Source organism: Acomys minous (assembly GCF_964271855.1).
Source record: "Acomys minous genome assembly, chromosome: 11".
NCBI lineage: Eukaryota > Metazoa > Chordata > Mammalia > Rodentia > Muridae > Acomys > Acomys minous.
Window position 1 is genome coordinate 49,319,638 of NC_140492.1, and position 26,700 is coordinate 49,346,337.

General features: G+C 36.0%; 1 protein-coding gene across 4 annotated transcripts in view; it reads right to left on the reverse strand.

The window, feature by feature from the left end:
• Positions 1 to 26,700, reverse strand: part of LOC311609169 (uncharacterized protein) — a 627,587-nt gene that overhangs the window by 407,792 nt on the left and 193,095 nt on the right. Inside the window, exon 4 of one of the 4 annotated variants that reach the window (XR_014783304.1) lies at positions 2,778 to 3,590. The exons of the other annotated variants lie outside the window; for them this stretch is intronic. The gene's annotated coding sequence lies outside the window, so the exon portion shown is untranslated. Of the gene's footprint in view, positions 1 to 2,777; positions 3,591 to 26,700 lie in introns of those variants that run through there. 4 annotated transcript variants of the gene reach the window in all.

Below are 26,700 nucleotides of genomic sequence, written 5' to 3' on the forward strand. Positions count from 1 at the left end.
GGCATTTTTGAAGTGATGTTTCTCTCAGAACTCCAGAAGGGGTTTCTACTTCCTAAAAATATTTAGTAGACCATGCAGAGACCACGCAGCCTCATTATTGAGTCTGTTTAGACTTGCAGCTAAAGATGAAATAGACTTAACAGTAGGCCCGCATGGGTTTCAATGTGGTCTTTAACACCACTGCAAACTGACAGGAATTAGGAAGCTAGCCGGCAGACATGCTGCACTGTGCTACTAAGTGGCCAGCATGTACGGGCTATGCATAGATAACACACTGTTGGTCAAGCTTTTGGGTCAGAGTAGCTGTAGAACTGAAGAGTGGCTTCTCCAGAGTCAACTATTTTAGGAAAAAAAAAAAAAAAAAAAAAAAAAAAAGAACTGCCTATTCCTGAAAGTCAAGTTGTAAAATTAAACCCTCCCAGTCTTCTCTTACGTAGTGTTGGTTTATTTTTCTAAAAACTAAAGAGCGCGGCCTCCTCGATAGCCATAATCACTAACATTTGCAGGCTTTATGATTCCTAAAACAAACAAAATGCAAACAAGCCCACTGTATTTGAAGAATAGTAAAGCAGGCAAAGAAACGGAAATAAAATTCACGAAACTAGCTACTTTTTAATTACAATTTAAATTAAGACACTGTGCCTTGGTTTCCCATAAACAGCCATCTCATCTCCCAAACATTAACAGTGATGAAAGGCACAGGTATTATGACTAAAGTTACAGCTAAGATTAAAAATGTGGTAATGAACTCAGAAACGAATGAAATCACATACTCTTGCTGACCTAATATGGAATAAGTCTTGCCAAAACACCATTTCTTATACAGTAATTCTCATGTAGAAACACAGAAACAGTCTGGTTACTTTCTGGCAAAAGAAATGCATGTGAAGTAGTTTGGTTATTTTCAAGAAATCAGATAATTCACGAAAAAATCTTTTAAATAGAGTTATTGTTCTGAGTTCTGTTGGATAATTCCAAGAATACCTATTTTCTTTCAAATTAGTTACCAACATTCAATACAAAGCTGATTTTAATGAATGCCAACCATCTTCCACATTACTTTTTATCTGATTATACACTACTTCTGTGAACACCAAGCAGTAAAAGCATTAGAACACACATGAATGTGAAGCTGAGGCTCACAGGAATAGTGCCGAGGAATGCTAGAATATTAATCTGACTGAAAGGTAAAGAGTGGCACGGTGTCTGAAAAATGAACAAAACTCATTAAATAAGCATGGATTTATCTTCTGCCTAGAAGCAATCCAGAAAGTTACTCCAATACACAAGAGTGCAGACAGTGTAAGAAAGGGATTCATAAGATGCACAGTTTCACTCTAAGCATGAAGAGTTGTCCAAAGTCAGCGAGAATGAACGTATGCAATCACATACAGCCCTTTAATAATGGGGTTACTGTAGGGTGTGGAACACTAGAGTGAGCACAAGGAGTCTCTGTTGCATCCTAAAGCTGCCGTTATCCACTTGTATCATCTTGCCAAGTTGCTTAACATTTAGGTACACCAGGGCTTTGCCTCTGTTTGTCTAAATAGGAGAGATTTAGATCTCCAAGTTCCCTTCCAACTGCAGCACTTTATGTCAACTTGTTTATACAATCAAGTAATAATTAACCTTGTTTAAATTGTTATGTAATAGTTACTAATCTAAGTGAATGATATACTTACAGCCTAAACTAATTTACAGTGAAGACAGAATCTCTTTGTATTCATCTTTCTAAAATACAAAATTACAACTATAAATATATTTAATATTTTTCTACATTTTAGAAGCATTTAATTATTCATCAATGTGCATCAATTATTTAAAAAATTCATTATATAAACATATTTTAAAATTTCAATTTAATCATTGAGTATATCCATACAGTATACGCTGGCCAAACCTAGAGTTCCTTTATCTAACCCTTCACACCCCTGTTAATCCCAGAATTCACCTTAATATCCTTGGCCATACCCCTATATTGAAAAGGAAAAAATGTTCCTGGCTTTACTATAAAGGACCAACGCGTACAAATGAGTTGTAGACTTTGCTTATATTTCCATAATTAGTTTTGAAAATTATTTTAATAGACAATAGAGTTAGTTATACACTGGTATTTTATGAGTAAAACAACAAACAAAACAAAACCATAAAAAACCAAGCATAGCACCTTCTCTGTGATCTGCAAATAGCTAAGCCCAGATAATAGGAATCCAATATCTACATATTGGAAAATCAAAGGTCATTTGGAAGGGATAGTGGAGGTCAAGAGTAAGTCCCCTTAGGCCTATTACAGAAGTTTCACTAGAGGGTGCTCTTGGGCTTTTATGAGTTCTCCAATCTCCAGAAATAAAGTATTTCTTAGAAAACACAATGACTTAGCGTATCTTGGACTCCATTATGGAATCCATATTTACGACTTCAATACAGATATAAAGTTGTTTTTCCTCTTTAATCATCTTGTTCTGTGGGTTGTACACCTAAGATTTCAGAAAGAGAGCCAAGAGATCTTATGGGATCATCACGTCGCCATTTCAGCAAGACTGAACATATAATCAATATTTCTTCACTTTTTATGTATAAAAAATCATATGTTTATTATATATTACCAAAATAAATTTTAAGATCTACTGCTTATGAGAGAATTTCTTTATAGATGTGGTTTTGCATTTAAAATTTTTATTTATCATATTACTTATAGTTCATTATAATAATTATAATATCTCTAACGATAGCTGCTTTCAAAGACTACATTGTTTCCCAACATTATTGGGAAAAAAGAAATGGTTTGTTACTATGTGGCATATTTTTAATATTTATTATATTAGGGAAAGTAAAAAGGCTTTGTCTAATAGATTAAAAATTAGAAAACGCATGCCCAAGATCATGTTTTCTACTAAAGAACTAAAATGAATACATGAATAAACAGTTTATGTTTATTGTAATATAAGGACTTTTCTGCTCTGCTTATGGTCACTCTGGCACCCTGGAAAGCTGTCACACATAATATCAGATATGATGGCTTTAGCATCTTTAAGTTTGGCGGTATAACTCTGAAGATGATTTAGAATACTAAGATTTGCCAGAATTTCTAATTTGGCTAAACTTATAGATTCATTCTCCTCTAGCTAAATTAAGTTCATGAGTTTCTCTTTAAAAATCTGATTAAATTTTATTTTGACAAATAACAAAAAACAAACAAACAAACAAAAAACCCTCAAGGCTTGTATAGTAGTCCTTTATAATGCATGAATCTGTATAAAATGTTCTAAATTCTCAATTCAATACCAGACGCATTTGTAATTTAACAACTGAGGTTCCACTCAATATTCTGAGTAGATTGAAACAAGTATAGTAAGTTCAAAAAGTCTGAAGGGGTCTCCAAGCTCTTAGGAAATGGTCATTTGAGACTTTAACGGCCCTGCTTTGAGAAGCACCCATACAGTTTATGTTTACGAATCTGATCCATGGTATTGTCCATTCATCATGCAGGGGACAGAGCTGCAGGCATATATTTAAAGTGTACTTCATCCAAGTTAGGTATGAATGAGCTTAAATCACTCTACGAAGAATTGGCAAAATTCCCATGGATGCTGTGGAAATAAAAAGAATCAATGAAAAGATGTAATTATTTTAGTCCTAGATATAATTAATTTGTGGGAAAGGTCATTTTATCTCGAATACATCCAAGTTTCTCCAAACACAGGTCAATCTTTGCTGGCTAATAGTAGAAAAGATTCATTTGGTTTGAGTTTGCCGACTTTGAGATTCATCTATATATCATAGCTAAATAAAATGTTTTATAAATCTGCACATCTGTAAACAAGGGCTCAAGCTGAGGCAGAGTGACAAGCATTGTTGATTGGGGTAAGAAGACCTCTTAACTACTCCTAAACGTTCTTCCTATGACGCTCTTCTTCTTATCTTTTTATTGGAGTGAAAGAAACAAAACCTTTGCCTCATTTTATGAAGCAGATTAGTAACATTTTTTAGTTAGAAGTTACACATAAGATGTAAATCCAACATGATTAGCTTGCAATTAGGAAACAAACTCACAGAGAAAGCAACACCCTAACTTGTACTCTGTGGAGTGAGTATGTAGCAGGTCTAATTTGGTTCCCAGCTCCTAGCCACGGCTCTCTCTTCTGCACAGATTTCCAGACCGCTTGGCTTTTCATAGGGATTGTGTGGCATATTTTGATTTCATGTTGAGTTCCACTGAAGTTTCAGAGAAAGGAGGCATCACACACATTGTTTTTCAGTTACTAGCTCTTCAACTGGGGCAACACTCCTAGGCTCCAATGATCCTTGTGATAGTCTAGGTCTACTGACGCGTGAGGATACACCCAGTGGAAGTGTATGTGCCACAAACCACAATTAATGCTCTCCCTGACAAAAGGGGCTGTGTGTGTTTCTGCAGTTACTGCCCTATTGCCATCTTGAATCCAAGAGGCACCCTGTATTTCTCTGAAAGTCTTCGCAGCATGAAAGTACTGCTCACCTTGTAGGAACAAGAGTGCAGGTGTACTCTTTGCTTTAAGAAGACACGCTAAGCCAAAATCTGAACTTACAGAACAGATAAATTAAGGGGTGATTATTCGCATTATAAAAGGATTCACCACAGGATGCTTTTAAATCATAAGCTGCTCTACTGCATTTTAAATAAGTTGATTTACAAAGCTTCCTTTGTAAGCACTATTCACAATTCAGAGTTCAAGGTTCCTTATCCAAAAGCTGTGAGAGACTGATAGGTATAAAGTCCTCCTGATTATTAACTGCTAGGCTGTGCTTTCTTTTTCATATAAGAGTAATTAGCATTATAGTGTATATTTGAAAATTAATTATTTTTTTTATGCTGAAGAAGTTTAATATTACTATGTGCCTGACATAGTGCTAAGCATTTCACAGACTGGTATTATTTACCCCTCCTCACCATGAGTCTAGGTGATTAGTACAATTATCCTAATTACAGATGAGGAAATTGGAATTCAGAGAAGGATCAGGTAACTTTAAATTCATAATACTAATATAGGATAGTGTGAAGTATCTGCAGCTCTGGCTCTTCAATGCTTTATAATATGGCTTCAGATTACATATATGGACACTCTTTACTTCCGGCCTGAACCAGCATAGTTGTGTTCCAGTGTACTATCTCTGAGCACCAATCCTGTTTCTAGCATGAGCGTCACCCAGGCAGCCTGACGCAAGCTTCGGGGGCCGCCTACTAGGCTGTCTGCTCTGATGCAGCAGTACCTAGCCATGGCTGTGTCCTTCTAGTAACAAGCTCACAGTCATGCAGAGCAAACGCTGCTCTATTTCACCATAGCTGTATTTCTCATAGTTCCTTCCCTTCCTTGTAGACATCCAATTAACCCAGCTTTGTTTTTATATCATAGGTTTTCCTGTAGCTCATGTGTATTTTGTTCTTTCTGGTTATTTCCCTAGTGAACAGAGAATTTATACATGTTATTTCCAAGTGGCTATATAAGTAAATGCTTATATAGCTGCATATGATAGGATATGAGCTCTAGAAAGCTCAGGCCTGGGTTTAAAATCAGATCTTACAACTTATTGGCTATGTTTCCTTCCCCGATGTCCTCAGTCTCTCTGCGCTTTATTTAGTTCTGTCCACCAAGTCTGATATAAACATAGTATGGAATTCATATCAGCTTTAATATCTAAAAGAGAAACTATAGAGTAATTAGGGAAAGTGCTATATGAATGTTTGTCATTGATGTTACCAGAGTGGCTGAACAATTAGTTAAGAAATAATGACCAAAATAATTGTATGAGAGTGACTCTACTGTTGTTAGAAATGACAAGTCAAACTCCCAGTGAAATGGATTTTACCCTGGGACCAGTCACTTGTTTCTAGTCCCAGCTTTTTTACAGGTCCTGGCTAATTGCTTTATCTACTCTTAACTATTCAACAGAGGGAGAGGCCTATGCCTCTCTTGCCAGAATGAAATGATTCTAGAATTCTAGAATGCTATGATTCTACTCTCCCTAGGCAAGCCCTATTCAAAGTTCATTGGTAATTATGTGAAGACTGTCATTAGCAACTTTTATCTAAGTTTTAATATCAAATCTGTTCAGGTTTCACACAGTTTAACAGAGTTACTTCCATTGAAAAAATAAGCCTCTGAAAGTCCATAGATGAGGCTCCTAGAAAAACATAAGTCACTGTGATTGCATGGAGGGAAACTGTTACTTCTGTGGCAGAAACTCAAAGTCCTATTATGCCTGATCCACAGAATCCTTCCCTCTGTCACATCTGGTCTAATCTATGTCACCATGCTAAACTGACTATAAGTTATTGATCAAGAAGTTTTCCCCCAGAGCTCCCCCAAAACAATACAGAATATTGCCATTGCTCTTGGGTGTCTTTATAACTAGATGGTAAGACTTTTATTTTTAATGTACCATACATACTCTCTGGCTCCATATAGAAACCAATCTGTAATTGTGAAACTTTCTCCTTATTGGCTAGTACTCATAGTGCTAGAAAATACTATGCATTCCGCACAGAAATAGGTCTTACTTAACATTCTACATTCTGTAATACAGACAAGGTGTGGCAACTATTACGATAGTGCCATGATTGTTATGGGAGTAACCATCCAGATTCTGATTGGATTTGAAGTCTACCCCACAGGAGGATATTCTTTCCTGGTCTGTAAACCATTTGTGATGGGGAAGTCATAGGTCTGAGTTAGAGGGATACACAATGGTTGTTTTGCTAATGGTTATGTTGTCAAACTACTTTGATTAAGATTATTAAATTTTAAATTTGTGATTATATTTGTAGATTTGTGGTGCTCTCAAATTTGATCAGAGAAACACTTTATATTGTATTGCAGTTTGTTCAGGGGCTCATAAATAGTCAAAGTGCTAAGAATAAGTGACTGTGTGTGCTTGTTCCAAGTGGGACATGTATACTGCCTGTCTGTCACCTACCTCCAAGTCCAGAGAATATAAAAAAAGAGGAAGCAGAAAGAATGGTGAAAATGATGGCAGGGAGTGCTGTTATATGTTGTCCTCTGGATATGACATAACCGTCACACTCATGAACACATAGCAACTGTAGTAGCTTCACAAGATCAAGCCAGTCAGAATTCCAGCAAAGATGAGGGAGGAACTCACAGGTTCTCATCCCTTGATGAGGAGGTATTGGCAGCTGGCAGGTGCTGGGGAAGGGAGAGTCACTAGGCTGCCTATGAATCAAAGACCAACCTCCACACCGATGCAGCATTAATTTGGCTCAGTTGTCTATAAAATTAAACATTAAAAAAAAGAACGAATGTTTTTGGAAAGGACCATGTGGAAGTGCAGGGCTGGTGGTAAAGGAGATGGAGGGTAGGAGAAGGGGATGAAACGATCAAAATGCATTGCATCTCAAGGACTTTTTTTTAATGCATCTTATTTGGACTGTTTTTCTTATCAAATTCACCCTACTTTAAATAATTTCATACTTTGATATACGCTATTTTTATTATGGCTGACATTGCCAGTGACTGATTATCCATCTCAAGATCTAGCACAGTTATGTGAGTGATACCAATACCAAGACAGTTATCATTAAATATGTGGCAATTTGTTTTAAAATGTAAATTCACAATAGGCTAAAAGAATAGCCATATGAAATTACTAATTACAATTCTTTGACATCTTCTAATCACCAACATTGCTCTATGGTAAAATGACAACATTATATTTCTATAGGCTATGAAAGGTGTAATTTCTAGAATTCGATCTGTCTAAAGACAGAACTCAAAGAGAATTGTGTTTGCATGTGTGCACGCATCTCCCTCCCGCCCCCCTCTATCTCTGTCTCTCTGCTCTCTGTCTGTCTGTCTGTCTGTCTGTCTGTCTGTCTGTCTGTCTCTCTCTCTCTCTCTCTCTCTCTCTCTCTCTGTGTGTGTGTGTGTGTGTGTGTGTGTGTAGATGTGAGGAGGCCAGAGGACAATCTTTAGTGTTGTTCTTTATGTGCTGTCCACCATTTTTTGGATACTGGGTTTTTCATTAGTCTGGAACTCTCCAAGTTGGCTATTTAGGTTCCCACATAAAAACTGACAACATTTTAGTTCAATATTCTGTTTGATGGTTGACTTACAGACTTATACTGAATAGGCAAAGATGATTATGATCATTTTAGAATATATACAATTTCCTAACCGTAAGAAGGCCTTTGAATTATGTTTAGTTCTCACTCTAGCCTTTGCATTATAACGAGGAGCTTGATGCAGACTTAAAGCTAAGATTTTAGCATATAGAGTATGCTTGCCAGAAAACCAGGCAAACTACCATTAGACCTTCTCCTCCTTTCTCTGTTCCACCAGAACTAGTGCCTCAGTCTCATCCCTAGTGCTGTAGTAGAACACCAGCTACAGCCTTTCTTCTAGCTTGAGCACATCTCCTGTGATCCCCCAGATCATCCTTTCCTAACCTCTCTCCTCCAGCTGTATCCCAGCCCCCAAACCCAGCAGTACCTCCTGCTAAACCAGAAGCTCTGCCTGCTGAAAAACTAGGTAGGCTGCTTGCACACCTTCTCCTCTCTCTCTGTTCCCCGAGCTCTGCAGGAAAATACCCTTGGCAGCTTTCCTTCTGCCCCCACCCCCTGCTCCAATCTCCTATGGATGCCACAGATCTTCCCCTTCTAACTGTCCTCTGGAACTTGTTGCTTTGTCCCAGACTTCAACTCCAGCATTTCAATTCCTAACATCTATATCCCTCCTGAAAAGGGCACCCAAGTTGCAAAAGAAACACTACTGAAGCTTAAATCACATATTGTACCTCACACATTAATAGTGGGAGACTTCAGTACCCCACTCTCAACAATGGACAGGCTATCCAGACAGAAAGTAAAAGGAGAAATATAGGGCCTAACAGATATTATAAAGAAAATTAATCTAATAGATATTTACAGAACATTTCATCCAAATACTAAAGAATATACTTCTTTACACCTCATGGAACTTTCTCCAAAATTGACTATGACACATGCCAAGTCTTAACAGATAGAAAAAAGTGGAAAAAACCTCCCTGCTTCCTATTAGGCAACCATGGATTAAAGCTGGATATCAACAACAATAGAAAACATATAAACTCATCCAGATGGAACAATTTTCTACTGAACGAAAATTGAGTAAAGACAGAAATAAAAAAAAAAAAGTAACTATCTAGAGTAAAATGAAAATGAATGCATACTAGACCCAAACTTATGGGACACAATGAAAGCAGTCAGTGCTAAGAGGAAAGTTCATAGCACTAAGTGCCTACATTAAAAAAATTAGAAAGATCTCATATTAGCAAGTTAACAGTATACAAGAAAGCTCTAGAGCAGAAAGAAGTAGGCAAACTCAAGAAGAGCAGATGACAAGAAATAATCAAACTGAGGGATGAAATCAATGAAATAGAGATAAAGAGAACAATACAAAGAATCAAGGACACAGACGTGGTTTTTTGAGAAAAACCAACAAGATAGACAAACCTATATGTAAACTAACTATACAGAATATCCAAATTACCAAAATAAAAAACAACAGGGGGACATAACAACAGACATCAAGGAAACTCAGAGAATCATAAGGAGATACTTTAAAAACTTTTACTCCACCATATTGGAAATCTACAAAAATGGGTAACTTTCCTGATAGGTACCACTTACCAGAGTTAAATCAAGATCAGATAAACTATTTAAATGGATTTGTAAGCCCTAGTGAAATAGAAGTTGCCACTAAAAGCCTCCCAAATTCAAATAGAGTAGGGCTAGATGGTTTTAGCACACTTTACCAAACATTCAAAGAAGATTTAACACCAATGCTCCCCAAATATTTCCACAAAGTATAAACAGAAGGAATAATGCCTGATTCATTTTATGAAGTTACAGTTACCCTGATACCCAAGCCACATAAAGACTCAACAAAGAAAGAGAATTACAGGCCAATTTCCATCGTAGACAAAGAAACAAAAATACTTATTATAATACTTAGAAACTGAATCCAAGAACACATCAAAAAGATCATCCTACAATATCAAGTAGGCTTCATACCAAAGATGCAGGGATGGTTCAATATATGACAATCCATAATGTAATTCACCACATAAAAATTGAGAGAAAAGTACTACATGATCATCTCATTAGATGCAGAACAAGCCTTTGATAAAATCACAATCCTCTTCATGATAAAAGTCCTGGAGAGACTGGGGATACATAATGGGCACAGCTTTTTAAAAATTTATTACAATTTATTCAGATTACATCCTTATTGTTATCCCCTCACTTGTATTTTTCTGTTCTCACCCTCCCTCCCTCTTCCACCCTATGCCACTCCCATAGACCTCTGACAGGAGAGGACCTCCTCCCCCACAATTTGACCACAGCCAATCGGGTCCCATTGGGATAGCCTGCTTCCTCTTCCTCTGTATGCCTCCAGGACATACCTAAATATAATAAAGGCAAAATCAAATTAAATGGACAGGAACTCAAAGCAATTCTACTAAAATCAGGCACAGGACAAGGTTGTCTATTCACTCTATATCCATTCAATATAGTACTTGAAATTTTAGCTACAGTAATAAGGCAACTGAAAGAGTTCAAGGGGAATCAATTTGGAAAGGAAGAAGTCAAAATATCATTATTTGCAGATGTTATAGTAGCATACATAAGTGACTCTAAAAATTCCAACGGGGAACTTCTACCCACTGATAAACACTTTTAGGAAAGTTGTTGGTTACAAGATTAACAGAAAAAGAAAAATCAATAGCTCTACACATGAAAAGTGGATTGAGAAAGAAATCAAGGAAAGACCACCTTTCATAATATTTCAAATAAAAAAAATTTCTTGGGGCAACTCTAACAAAGCAATGAAAAAAATTATATGAAAAAAACTTCAAGACTTTGAAGACGATATCAGAGGATAGAAAGATTCCTGTGCTCATGGATTAGTTGGATCAACAGAGTAAAAATGGGTACCGTACCAAAAGCAATCTATACAGTCATTGATAACACCATCAGAATTCCAACACAAGTTTTTACAGACCTTGCAAGGACAATTCTAAACTTCACATGGAAAACAACAAAAACCAGGATAGCTGAAACAATCCTGACCAATAAAAGAACTTTAGAAGGTATCACCATCCCTAATTTCAAGCTGTACTATAGAGCTATGGTAATAAAAAAAAACACATGGTATTGGCATTAAAAACAGACACATTGATCGATGGCATCAAACTAAAGAACCATACATAAACCTACACATTTATGGACACCTAATTCTTGTTAAAGAAGCCAAATTCATACACTGGGGAAAAAAGACATTATCTTCAACTAATGGTGCTGGTGATGCTGGATCCCTGCATGTAGAAGAACACCAACAGACCCATATTTATAGCCCTGCACAAAACTCTAGTCCACATGGATCAAAACAGTTAGGATAAAACCAGATACTTGGAACCCCATGGAAGAGAAAGGTGGGAAATAGCCTTAAACACACTGGCACAGGAAATGACTTTATAAACAAAATGCTGATAAGCGCAGGCATTAAGATCAACAGTCAGTAAGTGGGCCCTCATGAAACTAAAAAATTTTTTAAGGTAAAGGGCATTGTCAATGGGATAAAACAGCAGACTACAGAATGGGAACAGAGTCTTATCAACTCCACATCCAATAAAAGGATAATATACAAAATATAAAAAGAACTCAAGAAATTTTATATTAAAGAAACTAGAATAATCCAATTAAAATGGGGTACTAATCTAAAGAGAGAATTCTCAATAGAGAAATCTCAAATGACTAAGAAAGAAAGAAATGTTCAACAACCTTAGTCATCAAGGAAATGAAAATAAAAACTACTCTGAGAGTTCATCTTACACTTCTCAGAATGGCTAAGATCAATAGCACAAGTGACACCTCACACTTGTGAGGATGTGGAGCAAGTGGAACATTATTCCATTCCTGGTAGGAGTACAAACTTGTATACACTATGAAAATCAATATGGCAGTTCCTCCAAAAGTTGAAAATATACACAGCTATACAGCTCTTGGGCATAAATTCAAAAGGAAGCTCAGAGTTACCACATTGACATTTGCTCAACCATGTTCATTGCAGTTTTACTCACAATAGCCAGAATTGGGAAAAAATAGATGTCCCTAACAGATGAAAGGATAAGGAAAATACGGTATGTTTACATAATGGATTATTACTCAGCCCTTAAAAATGACATCATCAAATTTTCAGGCAAATGGATGAACTAGAGAAATTCATCCTATGAGATAACCTGGACCCAGAAAAACATGTATAGTATGCACTCACTTACAAGTGGATATTAACCATTAAGTAACTGATAACCAAGTTACCATCTTTATACCCAAAGAGGTTAGGTAAAGAGGAGGAGCCTAGTGGAGATACATAGATCATTCCCTGAGAGCAGGGGACAGAGTAGATTTTAGGGAGGACTGAGAGCAGGTGGGAATGGGATCAGGAGTGACAGAACCAGGTGCTGGGAGGAATACGGGTGGAAGCAGAGAGTGTGGAAAGAGGCAGCTGCAAATAGAGGGCTATCTGCTTAGTGTTTCCAAAGGACTCCTGGCATTGAGAACAGGTGGGTCTCTGACTCTTATGCCTGGCTCTTGGGACTCTTTTCGTACTGTTAGGTTGCCCTGTCCAACTTCCATATAATAGTTTTGCTTCATCTTTTTACATTTCATTTGTTATGTTTGGTTGTTATCTCTTATTCTGTTGTTTGTTTGTTTTTTTGTTTTGTTTTGTTTTGTTTTTTTTAGAATGAGAGACAGAACGTGAGTGGATATGCAGGAGAGGGAATGTGAAGAGGAGCTGGGAAGAGTAGAGGGAAGGGAAACTATAATCAGGATATATTATGTGAGAAAAGAATCTATTTTCAAAAAAATTATCATGTATATGTGAACATATTATAAAAGGTAGAAATCAAAGATAACAAGAGAAAAACCAATGAAAAACTTAGGGACTTCTAGTGTTCAATCTTCATTTTCCATAAGAAAAAGAAAATTCCTGGAGAAACAATAATATAAAGAATACATAAAGTTATATCCCACTCTCCACTCTCCTGTGGAGAATGTCCTGTCCATTGGCTAGATCTGGGTAGGGGTTTAAAGTTTACCACCTGTATTGTCCTTGGCTGGTGCCTTAGTTTGAGCGGGACCCCTGGGCCCAAATCTGCCTATCATAATGTTCTACTTGTAGGTTTCTAGGACCCTCTGGATCCTTCTACTGTGCTATTCTCCCATGCTTCTCTCATTTAGAGTCCCAATAGGATGTCCTCCCCTCTGTCCCAGTTTCCTGGTAAGTGAAGGCTTTAACAGTCATAGGGGAGGGGAATAAGGGGAAAATGGGAGGGAGGGAAGAATGGGAGGATACAAGGGATGGGATAACCATTGAGATGTAACAAGAATAAATTAATAATAAAAAATTTTAAAAATACAAAAAAAGAATACATAAGATAGAATTTATACAATATATATTGATTTGATAAAATCAGTACAGTATAACTCAGGTCCCCTGGTGCTAACATTGCTGTGGCAGCTTTGTTTTGCTAATTTTTGCATTATAATTCTAGGTGTGTTGCAGCTAACACAGAGCAGAAATGGAGTCACTTTAGACATATTACATTATATATGCACAATCATCCCTCACAACGGAAAAGCGTTGCCTTTGAGAAGCAGAATTTAACCAGCATTCATTACAGGATGAAATCACCTTTTTAATTGGGTTCTAACAATTCCCAAATTTTCCTATAGCTCACTAGATGTCAACAGAATCTCACAGATGGGTATTGCTAATCCCATCTTACAGATTATAAACAAAGGGATGCAAAATTTTGAAATTAATTACACAAGGCCACCAATTCTAGTAAGTAGTAGTTGAACTTAGACCTTCATTATTGGAATCTCAATGCTCTTTCAATTATTTTCAGAGCAACTTGGTAAAGGATATATTAGACTGTATTAATGCATGGGGGATGAAGGAAGCCCTTTATCTCTGTATGTCATCGCCAAGAAAAACAAAGGAAGCCACTGAATATGTCAGCCACTAAAAGTTTGGTATTATCCATTGACTATTTTAAATCCCAAGGTACATTACATTTTGTGTGTATGGTGGGGTAGGTTGTGTATGTTATGCAAAGTATGTGTGTGTTGTATACACCAAGTATAGTGGCCCAAGAGGCTGAGCCAGGTTTTTTTTTTTTACATATACGTTTATCTTATTACATGTATATAAAATAAACTATATACAGCAAGAACAACCACAAAACAATCAGGAATTATATTGTTACATTTGTAATGTTTTGGTTATTTTTATTTAGCAAGCTTGAAAAAAACATATTGTCTATATTGATGAGTCTAAAATTCTGAATGTATATCAATATCTATCTTACCTCATCACTAACAACTTAAAACATCTATTAGACTTAAGAACATCTTAACGCCTAAATAACTAAGCTTAATTGTAAAACTAAACTATCAGGTCTTCAACATCATCTAAAACTTGAGAAGGAATAAAATTAACTACCTGAGTGAAAGGGAAGTACAGGTTTCTTAATGAACTGTAAGCATGCTGTATTGGCTGGGCTGGTTAGCCAGTGAGATCAAGATATCTGCCTGACTCCATCCCCCAATACAGGGATTGCAGACACGTGCAGACATGCCCTGCATTATATGTGGGTGCTGGGTGTCAGAACTCAGGTCCCCATGCTTATAGAGCAAATGCTCTTACTCAGCCATTGTATTTTGTATATGAAAAACAACAAGAGCCTCATATTTCAGTCCTTCAGAATTTGTAATCTTTCGATATTTGTAAGAAATTCTCACTTTGAATTCATCACCTGTTAAGAATAAAACTTTTAACAAAAACCAGAGGCAAGCCCTTCCACCATGGACATTATGTAAGGCTACCTGGTTATAAAGTACACAAACATGCTAGGAGTTCAGCTGATATCAGAAATAATAATAAGCTTCTCTGTTGAGTCAGTCTCTCAGCCTGAGATTAACATCCTCCAGATTCAGTAAGTATTTTTAAATTAGAAGTTTTTCATTTTTAGGTAAAATGTAATATACAATATTGCTGGCAGAGTGTGTTTTCTTTTTTAATATTTTTTACTTTTTACATATACATTTATATCATTACACATATATACAATAAACTACCTATAGCAAGAAGAACCATGACACAATCAGGAATTATATAAACATTTTATTCTTAGTGTTTTGGCTATTTGTATTTGGCACAAACTCTGCCAAGACAGGTTAAGCAAGTCCTCAATAGTTCCTGCCACACAAATATGTCTGTCAGATATATTGGACCAGAACACTAAAGATGATGCTCCAACATTATAGAGAGTCTTGGGTGACTCTTCAGGCAGCAAATTGTCTCTGCCATCTTCTCATTTGGAAAGTTACTAGCCTGCACACCTGGTATACTCAGGCAATCAATTTTATTCCTTCTCAAGTCTCTGATGGGGTTGAAGACCAGATAGTTTAGTTCTACAATTAAGCTTAGTTGTTTAGGGGTTAAGATATTTTTAGGTCTAGATAGATGTTTTAAGTTGATAATAACGAGATATGATAGATATTGATTTACATTCAGAATTTTAGACGCACCAAGATAGGAAAGATAGTTTCTTCAGAGTTTGTGTTCATTGCAAATAGTAAACAATGAGATTCTTCTAGACTCTGTCCTCTCCTTCCCCTCTGGTGTCTATCTCATTGTTCTCTACTCCCCCAGCACCTTTCCTTCTCCATATTTGGTCTCTTGTTGATGCTTGTGGAGAGGCTACAAATTACCTACTAGGCGGGATCCTCATATTACTTAGTCTAAGCCCAGATCTGACCACAGCTTGAGTCCCATTCTTTGTCTATACACAGAATTTCACTGAATCAGATCTGGACTTACTGTCACACTGAACAACAGGCTTAGATTATTTACTACTGTGTATGCTATTTTTCTAAAAAGGTCCATGTAGTAAACTCTCCCAGAGAAAATATCTCCCTTATAGGCTAAGTGTGTTCTCACATCCTTCTCTAACGTCTCAGTGGGAGGAAGGTTGCTGTGGTCACCTCACGACTCAGAGTCTGAGCAGGACAGTGTTACAAATAACACTAAGAGCGCTTATGTTTAAAGACACTTTGCTATTTCCTTCTAAGTGCTTTCTGTCCTCCCAGAGGGCAGCTGTGTGTGAAAGCTAAAGCTTGTACCTTCACTGGCCCTGTGTTCATGCCAGTTAGGAATTAAATTAAACCAGATGTGAGGCTTTGTTTTAGTCAAAATATGGCTTCCAGTACTGACCAGAGCATATAAATGTGTCTTTACAATCTGCAACTTGCTCTCTCAGGAACAGCTTTTATAGATTTAGATATTTGTCATAAAGTATTCTATTTATTTCCCAGCAGCTGGTGTCAAAAAAGTTGTTGTTGTGTTTTTTAATATTCCTTTTAAATAAATAAAATCTGTTTTCATATTGTGTAAAATTAGTTTTGCCTGCTGTGAGTTTGTGGCATTATGAAGTGATCATTTCTTCCCATGAATTATTTAAAATGAGGATATCAAAATCTGACGGAACAATACAACGAACTACACAATACAATTTAATTTTATAATACATGAGTTCATACAAGTATCTCACAATGCACAGTGGATGCAGTGCATTGGATAGGAATTCAGCACATCCAATCTCAGCTATGTACTTTCTCATATCTTGGTATCTAAATACTCCAGTGGGCTACAGAATCACTCAGATTTGGTAGCTCACAGACACCCAGTGGTGTTTACACTTTTAAGTCATTGAGTTTGCCAGCTGTTTCTTGTCATCACCAAGCATTATTGATATCAATTGCACTTCCATTGGATCTTCTGACCCTTTCATCTTATAGAACAAAGAAATGCACTTATGTAACCATAATTACATAGATATTCTTACTATATAGTTGATGGCAGTACAGTAACTAGCCACCCAAATTCCCAGTATGTTTATAGGACTCGTTTCAGAACTGCCACAAACTGCTAAGGTGAGTAAGGTGGCATGAATGAATGAACTACTAATGAGTAAGAAAAATTATAAGAAGATGTAACAAATATTGAATCAGGGAGAGACTAAGGGTTATACTGTATTTGATATTTATGCTTTAATAAAGCATAATGAAAAATCTATCTTTATTTTCCCCCTCAGACTATTTTACAGCTTATATAAGAGAAACTGTGCCTGACTAACTCACGTGTATTGAGAGAGTCAATGAACAGTTAGAGACAAATAGCCTCTAAAAATTTTATTTTATTTTTTTTATTTTTTTTATTATTAATTTATTCTTGTTACATCTCAATGGTTATCCCATCCCTTGTATCCTCCCATTCTTCCCTCCCTCCCATTTTCCCCTTACTCCCCTCCCCTATGACTGTTCCTGAGGGGGATTACCTCCCCCTCTATATGTTCATAGGATATCAAGTCTCCTCTTGGTAACCTGCTGTCCTTCCTCTGAGTGCCATCAGGTCTCCCCCTCCAGGGGACATGGTCAAAGGTGAGGCACCAGAGTATGTGAGAAATTTTAAAACACACACACACACACACACACACACACACACACACACACACACACACACCAGAAAAAACAAAATTCATAAAACAACATACTATGGGATATTACAGGTGGTTTGTCAAAGAAAGAAACTAGTTTAATACACAGAATACAGGTGAATGAGCATGCTCCTGGAAAGTTCTACATATTGTAGAATAACAGACATCTAACAAAACTCTGGATCCTACACCATCAATCTCACTCCTAAGTCTCCTAATCAAGCTTCACTATAACTATTATGAGAGGCACCACCATATTCTTAGTCAATCAGACCAAAGTCTAGGGCTTTTTTATGATACCCTCAATATCTATGCTTTTATCAACAAGCTCGATTAACTTAACCCCAAACCAGTCATCTCTTCCAGCCTCTGCCATCAGCAATTCAAGTCACAATTACCTTCTCATCAGATTCCTGTTTCCATTGTTGCCCTTGCTAATCTCCTTTGAAGCAGAAGCTAGAGTCATCTTAAAATAATCTTAAAATACATTATATCGTTCCCTTGTAGGAAATAATATGGTAAGTTTACGTTTCAATAAGAATGAAATTCATATTCAACCTCATTAGAATTAATGTCTCCATCATTTGTGCCCATCTCTGTTATCTGATCTCCTGTCACAATTTCTTTGGCCACTTTACTCCTTTTGTTTTGTCCCTAAAACAAGTCAAACATATTACTACCTTTATTTAGACTCTAAATATTGCCCCTGCTCAGGCTATCCACACATGGCTGATTTTTCCCCATTTCTAAGATCAAGTGGAACTTCTACATGGAAGTTTTTGTTCTCTGATCATGATGTACACAGCATATTCAATTCATCCTGCCCTGTCACACTTTCTTCTAGCAAGTAAGTACTAGTGTACCCTTATACTTCTTCACTTATGTCCATTATGCTGTTTCCATTTGAGGGTAATTAACAAGAGGATGTACATATCTCTTGGATAAATTGCTACCTCAATATTCTATGACTGTGTAGTAATTTATCCCAAAACACAGTAAATTTAAAACTGGACAAGCATTAGCCCAGAGTTTCTTTGAGCACAGAATATGGATGTATGTCTACAATCTACCTCTGATTTAAAGTTTCTCATGAGGTTGTGATTAAATTATCAGCCAAATCTGAGGTCTCACTTGCTGGATCTATTTGATTGGGAAGCCATTTCCAAATTTACACACTAACTTGATAGCAGTCTTAACCTCTTCTTCACTGGATGACCTCATCAGAGCATTTATATGTTTTTATCCATGTAATTTTACCCAGAAGAGAGAAGAGAGGTACCATGATTAAAAAACAGACATTTTAAAATATATTCTTTTTAGACACATTTCTTTGCATTTATTCTTGTTCCTGTCAGAAGTGAGATACTAGCTTTAGTCAATAATAAAAAGAAAGATAATTATATATGAAGGTATATGCACAGGACAGAGATTATTACATAGCACCTTATGAAAATCTGTGGCTATGATCACATTTGTAAAAAGGTTCTTTGCTTAGGGCTGCACAGATGGCTAAGCAGATGTGAACGTTTGGCTTCAGGAGATGGTCAAGTATTTCCTAGTTCCCAAATGATGGCTCAGAGCCACCTATCACTCTAATTCCAGGAGATGTGAAACCCTCTTTTGACCTCTCCAGACACCAGGTATGCAATATATATATTTGCAACCACCATAGGATAAGAGAGTGAGGAAAGACTCTCATACCACTGTGAGGGGAGGTGCAGCCCTGCCAAGATGTTGATTTCAGACTCTGGTATCACTGCATTGAAAGAATACCTTCTAATGGATTGAGCCATTAAAGTCATGATCACTTATAAGGCAACCATAGAAAAGCAATATATCCCAAACAAGTAAGTATATTTCTCAGGAAAAAAATGGAAGGCAGTAGACAAGACACTTGACATGAGCTTAACAGAAACAACAACTAATAGAAATGGTAAAATGGGCAAGAGAAATCCCATGATGCCTCAACTCTATACAAAGAATTACAGGCAACAAAGGACTGCTGAGAGGGGGAAATAGTCTTGCACAAGAAAAAGCACACCAATTGTTTATCCACTACCAAAAGGTCGCCCCTGGAAATATACATACAGGTAGCATGATACATAATGAGCAGGTTGTATATTTATGAAAGAGAATGCAAGAATTAATGAAAAAGACGGCATGAATTTGAAAGACAGCAAGGATGATACATGGGATTATTTGGAGGGAGGAAAGGGAGAAAGAAACCACAGTTTCTGTTTTCTCTACAGGCCATCTGTCCTTCCATCCCTGCTTTCCAGAGGTCTGGTCTTCACCCTCATACCTCTGTGTGTCCTTCTACTTTGTTCTTTCTTTTCAACTACTACCACTGTCTCTTCTATTTCCCCTTTGAGTGAGATTTAAGAATCCTTCCTTGGATCCTCCTTGTTACTTATCTTCTTTGGGTCTGTGCATTTAGTGGGTTTATCCTGTACTATACAGCTAAAATCCACTTATAAGTAAGTACATACCATGTATGTCTTTCTAGGTCTGGGTCATCTCATTCAGGATGATCTTTTCTAATTCCATCCATTTGCCTGCAAATTTCATGATTTGTTTTTAACAACTGAATAGTATTCCATTGTGTAAATGTACAACTTTCTTTATCCATTCTTCAGTTGAGGGACATCTAGGTTGTTTCCAGATTCTGGCAATTACAATTAAAGCTGCTATGAACACAGTTGAGCAAATGTCCTTATTGTATGGTGGAGCATCTTTTGGGTATATACTCAGGAGTGGTATAGCTGGGTCTTGACATAGAGATATTCCCAATGTTCTGAGAAAGCACTAGATTGATTTCCAATGTGCTTATGCAAGTTTTCACTCCCAACAGCAATGGAGGAGTGTTTCCCTTTATTCACATCCTCTCCATAATGTGCTATCGCTTGAGATTTTGATCTTAGCCATTCTGACTAGGATGAGATGGAATCTCAGAGTCATTTTGATTTGCACTTTATTGATGACTAAGGAGTTGAACATTTATTTAAGTGCTTCTCGGCCAATTGAGTTTCTACTGTTGAGAATTCTGTTTAGCTCTGTGTCCCATTTTTTAATTGGCTTATTTTGTTTGTTGGTTGTTAATGTTTTGTGTTATCTAATTTTGTTAGATATTAGCCTTTGTTGAATGTAGGCTTGGTGAAGATCTTTTCACAGTCTGTAGGCTGTCATTTTGTTCTGTTGACAGTGTCCTTTGCCTTACAGACATTTATCAGTTTCAAGATGTTCCATTTATTAATTGTTGATCTTAGTGTTCTGTTCAGGAAGTTGTCTCCTGTACCAATGAGTTCAAGGTTCTTCCCCACTTTCTCTTCTAACAGATTTTGCATATCTGATGTTATGTTGAGGTTTTTCTCAGCCACTTAGACTTGAGTTTTGTGCAAGGTGATAAATATGAATCTATTTGAATTTTTCTATGTGCAGACATCCAGGTAGACTAGCACCATTTGTTCAAGATATTATCTTTTTTCCATTGTATGGTTTTGGCTCCTTTGTAAAAAAATCAAGTGTTTATAGTTGTGTGAGTTTATTTCTGGATTTTTGATTCAATTCTATTGATCATCAGTCTAATTCTATGCAGTTTATATTACTATTCTTCTACAATGTATCTTGAAGTCAGGGATGGAGACACCTCCAGAAGTTTGGGTGCATAGTTTCAAATGTTTCATCACTATTTGTTCACCTGTTTAAACCTTATATTCAAATTGAGTATAAAATTTTAAAATTAATTCCTTACATGTCAGTTGGACCATATTCCATGTGATTATTTCCCCATTTCATTCCTAATACCCTGCCTAGTTTATGATACACAAATAATGGATCAAAGCATCATCAGAGAATGTTTGCCGTTGGCCTGGGTATAAAGTAGTCCATATAGAGGAAAAATATAGTAACAGATTTCTCCTAATTATTAGTATCGTAAAACTGAAAACAGCACAATAATCTTCACAGAGATCTTAATCAAACATGGGAACTTTCAGTTGTCCAAAATATAAAAAGGAAAGAAATGAATGAGATAGCAGTAATTTCTCCAGAGGAGTAATATGAGAATTAAACAACTCAGGTATTTCAGATTTTTATAATAACTCCTTAATTGGATATAGTTGAGAATCTAATGAGAGCTATTCAAAATACATAAAACAAAAGTAACACAATTCTAAGAACTAACGTTTTTTCATTTGGCTAGGAACTAAAGTACCATGAAAAGTCAAGTTTTCACTATTTGTAAATCACATACTTTCACACATAGGAAAAGACTCCACCAAAAACCTCCCAACTATTGGAAATTATAAATAATGACAGCAATTTTCAAGAGGAAAAATCAATATGTAAAAATCAAATTCATTGTTCTATGTACATAGCAAATTACTGAAAAAGAAATTATAAATGCAATACAATGTATAACTATCATATATGACTAAGAATAAATTTAACAAAATAAATTATAACAAAATTACAGAACATTGAAGAAAATATTAGAGAAGACACATACATGAACATGTGAAAATATATTATGTTCATGGATTGGGAGAGCCAATATTTTTATAACATCCACATTACCAAAAATAATCAAGTAATTTAGTGCAATTCCTATCAAAATGCTCATGATACTTTTTGCAGAACTATAAAATTCCTTGAAATGTATATGAAAATACACATGGGCATGTTTGCATAGAGAGAGAGACAGAGAGAGAGACAGAGAGAGAGAGAGAGAGAGAGAGAGAGAGAGAGAGAGAGAGAGAGAGAGACAGAGAGAGAGACAGAGAGAGAGACAGAGAGAGAGAGAGAGAAACTGCAATAGGAATTTTTACAAAAAGAACAAAGCAGGAAATAGTATACCATCTGATTTAAAATACATTATGAAGCTGCACTAACCAGAACTTTATGAAACTGCATTAGGATAAATACATGTTACAGAATGGGATCCCTAGAGAAAAAACCCATACACATCTAAGTAAGTGATTTTGTGACAAAGATATCGTCACTATTTAATTGTGCTGAGAAAATTGTTTATACACTCAGACCAATGAAACTTGAGTCCAGTCTTTTGCCAGTTGTACAAATTAACTGTATAAAGTTAAAGACTTATGCTAATTAATAGAAGAAACTATGAAGAACAGAAGTGGAAATGCTGCTGTGAATTAGGGTTAACAAAGACTTTCTGGATAAGACACAAAAAGCACTAGAAACAATAGCAAATACAATTTAACATAACACCAAGCTGAAAGGTTCCTCACAGCAAAAGAAACAACAGAGAGGAAAAAGAAACCTAGAAAATTGGAGAAAATAATATGCTACCTATATATCTATTAGGAGCGTCAATATCTACAACCAAAAGAAACACTAGAATATTAAACCAAAAATTTAAATAGGCCTGATTTTATATTTCTCAAACAAAAATAAATAAGTTGTTAGTAGGTATATGAAAACAAGTCACTAACTATCAGGAAAAAAAATTAAAACCAAAATGAGGGTCAGCAAGACAGCTCAGTGGGTAAAAGTGCATGCTGCATACCTGACAGCCTAAGTTCCATCCAGCATCCTATGTGGAAAGATGAACCAACTCCTGAAAGTTGTCCTCTGCCTTAGACATGCATGCTATGACACATCTGTGCCCACATTCATACATCGACATTGCACACACATAATAATTATAAATAAAATAAATTTAATTTCAAGGAGATGGCATATCACTCCAGCAAGAATAGCTATTTTCAAAAAGACTTAAGATAACAAGTACTGGTGAGAATATCACGAAACAGAGAGCCTTGCACATTGTTTATGAGAATGTCACTATTGGTACTCTCACTATGGAAAATAGTCTGGCAGTTTTGCACTTCTGGTAACATATGCATTACAATTGGCATGATAAAGAGACATCTACATTCTCATGTTCATTATAGCACTATTCATAGTGGTCAAGAAATGGAAACAAACTGGGAGTCTATTAACTAATGAATAGATAAAGCAAGTATAGTAAACATGAACAATGCGATTCCATTCAACTGAAAATGTAGGAAATCCAGTCACTTGTAAGAACATGGATGTCACTGGATAGCTGGAGGTCACTATGTAAGTGAAATAAACCAGGCAGAAAGCTCACTCTATGCAAAAAGCTAAGAAAGTTGATCACACAGAACTTGAGAGTAGAGTGGTAGTTTCCAGGGGCTACTGAGGAAAAAGAGAGCTGGGAGTGGCTGAAATACAAATAATAAGTTACCATTGGGCAGGAGTTAGGAGTTTGCTATTGTACAGCATAGTGGCTACAAAATGTTTGTCTGTACAATCCAAAAGTGTGAAGAAAGGATTTTGAACGTTTTAAACTATAAATAAATAATATGTGCTTAGGAATATAGATATACTTAAGCATATTTAAACACTACATAATGGAAAGTACCTAAATATCACATTCCCTACTAATAGTCACATTTTATACAAGAATGCCAATAAAATTTTAATTTAGGAGGTGAATAGAGTAAAAGAGGGAAGGGGGGAATGGGAGGATACAAGTGAGGGGATAACAATGGAGATGTAATGTGAATACATTAATTAAATAAAAAAAGATAAAATTATTTTAACTTTAAAAACTCATTAGCTTCCAAACAAATTATAAATATAACAAATTAGCTTTTATACCATGAAGTCATTTAATATTATTTTTTATTTACTCATTCAACAAACCATTAAATGTTTCATCAATTTTCATGTGAAGGTATCATGTTTGATACTAGAGATATTCCTTGCGTAGATAATATACTACTTGTTTGACTTAGGTAAAATAACCAGTGAAAATAAAACACATCAGGCTGGAGATAAGGCTCAGTTAGTAAAATGCTTACCTGCCAAGCACAAAGCCCTAGGCATGACACCCAGCATCACAAAAGTGGGCATAGTGGCATAGACTTACAACTGTCCGGCTTGGGAGATAAAGGCAGGAGAATCAGAATTTCAAGGTTATTCTCAACTACACAGCAAGTCTGAGGCCAGCCTGAGATTTATAAGACCTTCTCCCATAAGCAAACAAACTAATAAACAAAACTTCCATTTACAGAAGTACAATGTAAAACATTGACTTGCTTCTGTAAAGTGAACACAAAAGTTAAGAAAGGACAATGTAGAATGTTTAAATTTTCTAAAGATTTTTAAAGCTGCTATGAGGAAAAGAAACAAGAAACATGTTATTCTAGAAGATATAGTGGACAGATTGCAAGATTCATACTAAGGATATAAAGTGGCTATTGCTAGATGGCTTTCTGAACTACAGACATACCTTTGATGTGGAGAGAGGGAAAAGGCTTAAGAAATACTTACAAGGAAGATCAAAGTCTAGGGAGCAGTTGGATGTGGGGCTCAAGGGGATTTTAAGAAAGAACCACAGAGGAAGGATAGCAAGTTACCAAGAAGAGACTCGATACTCTAAGAGCATATATAGGGGGAGGAGGTCTCCCTCAATCACAGACATAGAGGAGGGGAGAAGGGGGAAGCGGGAGGAAGGAAGGAATAGGAGGATACAAGGGAAGGGCTAACAATTCAGATGTAATATGAATAAATTAATAAAAAAATTTAAAAGAAAGAACCACAATACAAAGACTTATATAGTAATCTCAGAAGGAAAAGCACATTTGAGAGAGTTTAATATGGTGCATAGGTTAGTTTGGAAGTTTTATGAGTCATCTATAGAAGAACTCTAGAAGGCAGGCATTAGAGTTAATCCAAGCTGTAAAAAAGATTATAACTGTTCAGAAATGTGTTCCAGGGTTCCAAAATAGTCAGGGTGTCTACAAAGGAGTTCTGAGAACATCAGCTGTGAAGTTGCAGAAGTTAGGGTTGTGTTCACAGATATCTTAATCTTGATAGCAAATAGCTTTGTGCTGCAATTAAACACTCCACTTTATTCATTCTCTCTGACTCTTACATATGATTGTAGGAAGTATAGGAAGAAATATAGTATATGTAGGAGTCCTACATGATTTTGGGCATGAGGGTTTTAAGGTATTCGACCTAACTTTCACAAATGAGTAAGTGCGACAAGGAAATTGTATGGGGGTGAAATTATATCAGCACTAAAAAGGATGCTTATGACCATTTCCAAACAAACTAACCTAAAGGCCCTATTTGAACTGGCTACCTACCCACTTGTCATACATAATTTATATCTCTTTTACGGTTTTCCTACTCTTTATGAATTAGTTTTGTTGAGGTACACGTGATAAAGATTAAATCACACAAATTTAAACTATAAAATTTTAGATGCTTTGACACACTGATTAGCCCATGAAGCCACTACCTCAATGAAGTAGAGTAACTCACCATCCCTGAAAAGAGTGCTTAAGTACTCTGGACATGCAATCACCTCATTACACACCAGCCTCCATTTCCTAAAACTATATATATAAGTAAGATCAAACAGTGGGAACTCCTTTGGCTTTTCCTATACTTCACATATTTTAAGATGTATCCATGTATCAATAATTCACTCTAACTTGTTATTTTATGGTAATCTGTTGCACTATAATTTGTTTATCACTGTCTCTGAATGGTCATACAAGTTGTTTAAATTTTTAGCTACTATAAACAAAGCTGTTGGGAACATCTGTGTATAAGCCTAATAAACATTTACTTTTCTTGCTCTTGCATAGGGGTGAAATGCTAGATCACACAATAAATGTATTGACTTTTTAACAATTAAAGATGTCATGACTATTTCCAGATGTTATGCCATTTTACTTTTTGATAGATTTTCCAAATTCTCACAAATACTTGGTATGATCACTCTTCTTAATTTCAACCACTCCAAAACATATAAAGTAGTATCTCATTCCTTTACTTAGGCATGCTGTTTGTCTAAAAGCAGCTAAAGTTGAGCTTATTTTTACTCACTCATGTCTTTTGTGGACAAATCTTTTGACCACTCAACCCAGTGTATGTTTTCTTAATGTATTGAGTTTTGAAAGGCTCTCTAATGAATAAAATCTTCACAAATATTTTCAAACAGCATGTGTCTTATCTTATATTGTATTCATAATATTTACAAATATATAAGTTTTAATTTTGATGAAAGATAGCTTATCCATTCATTGTTTA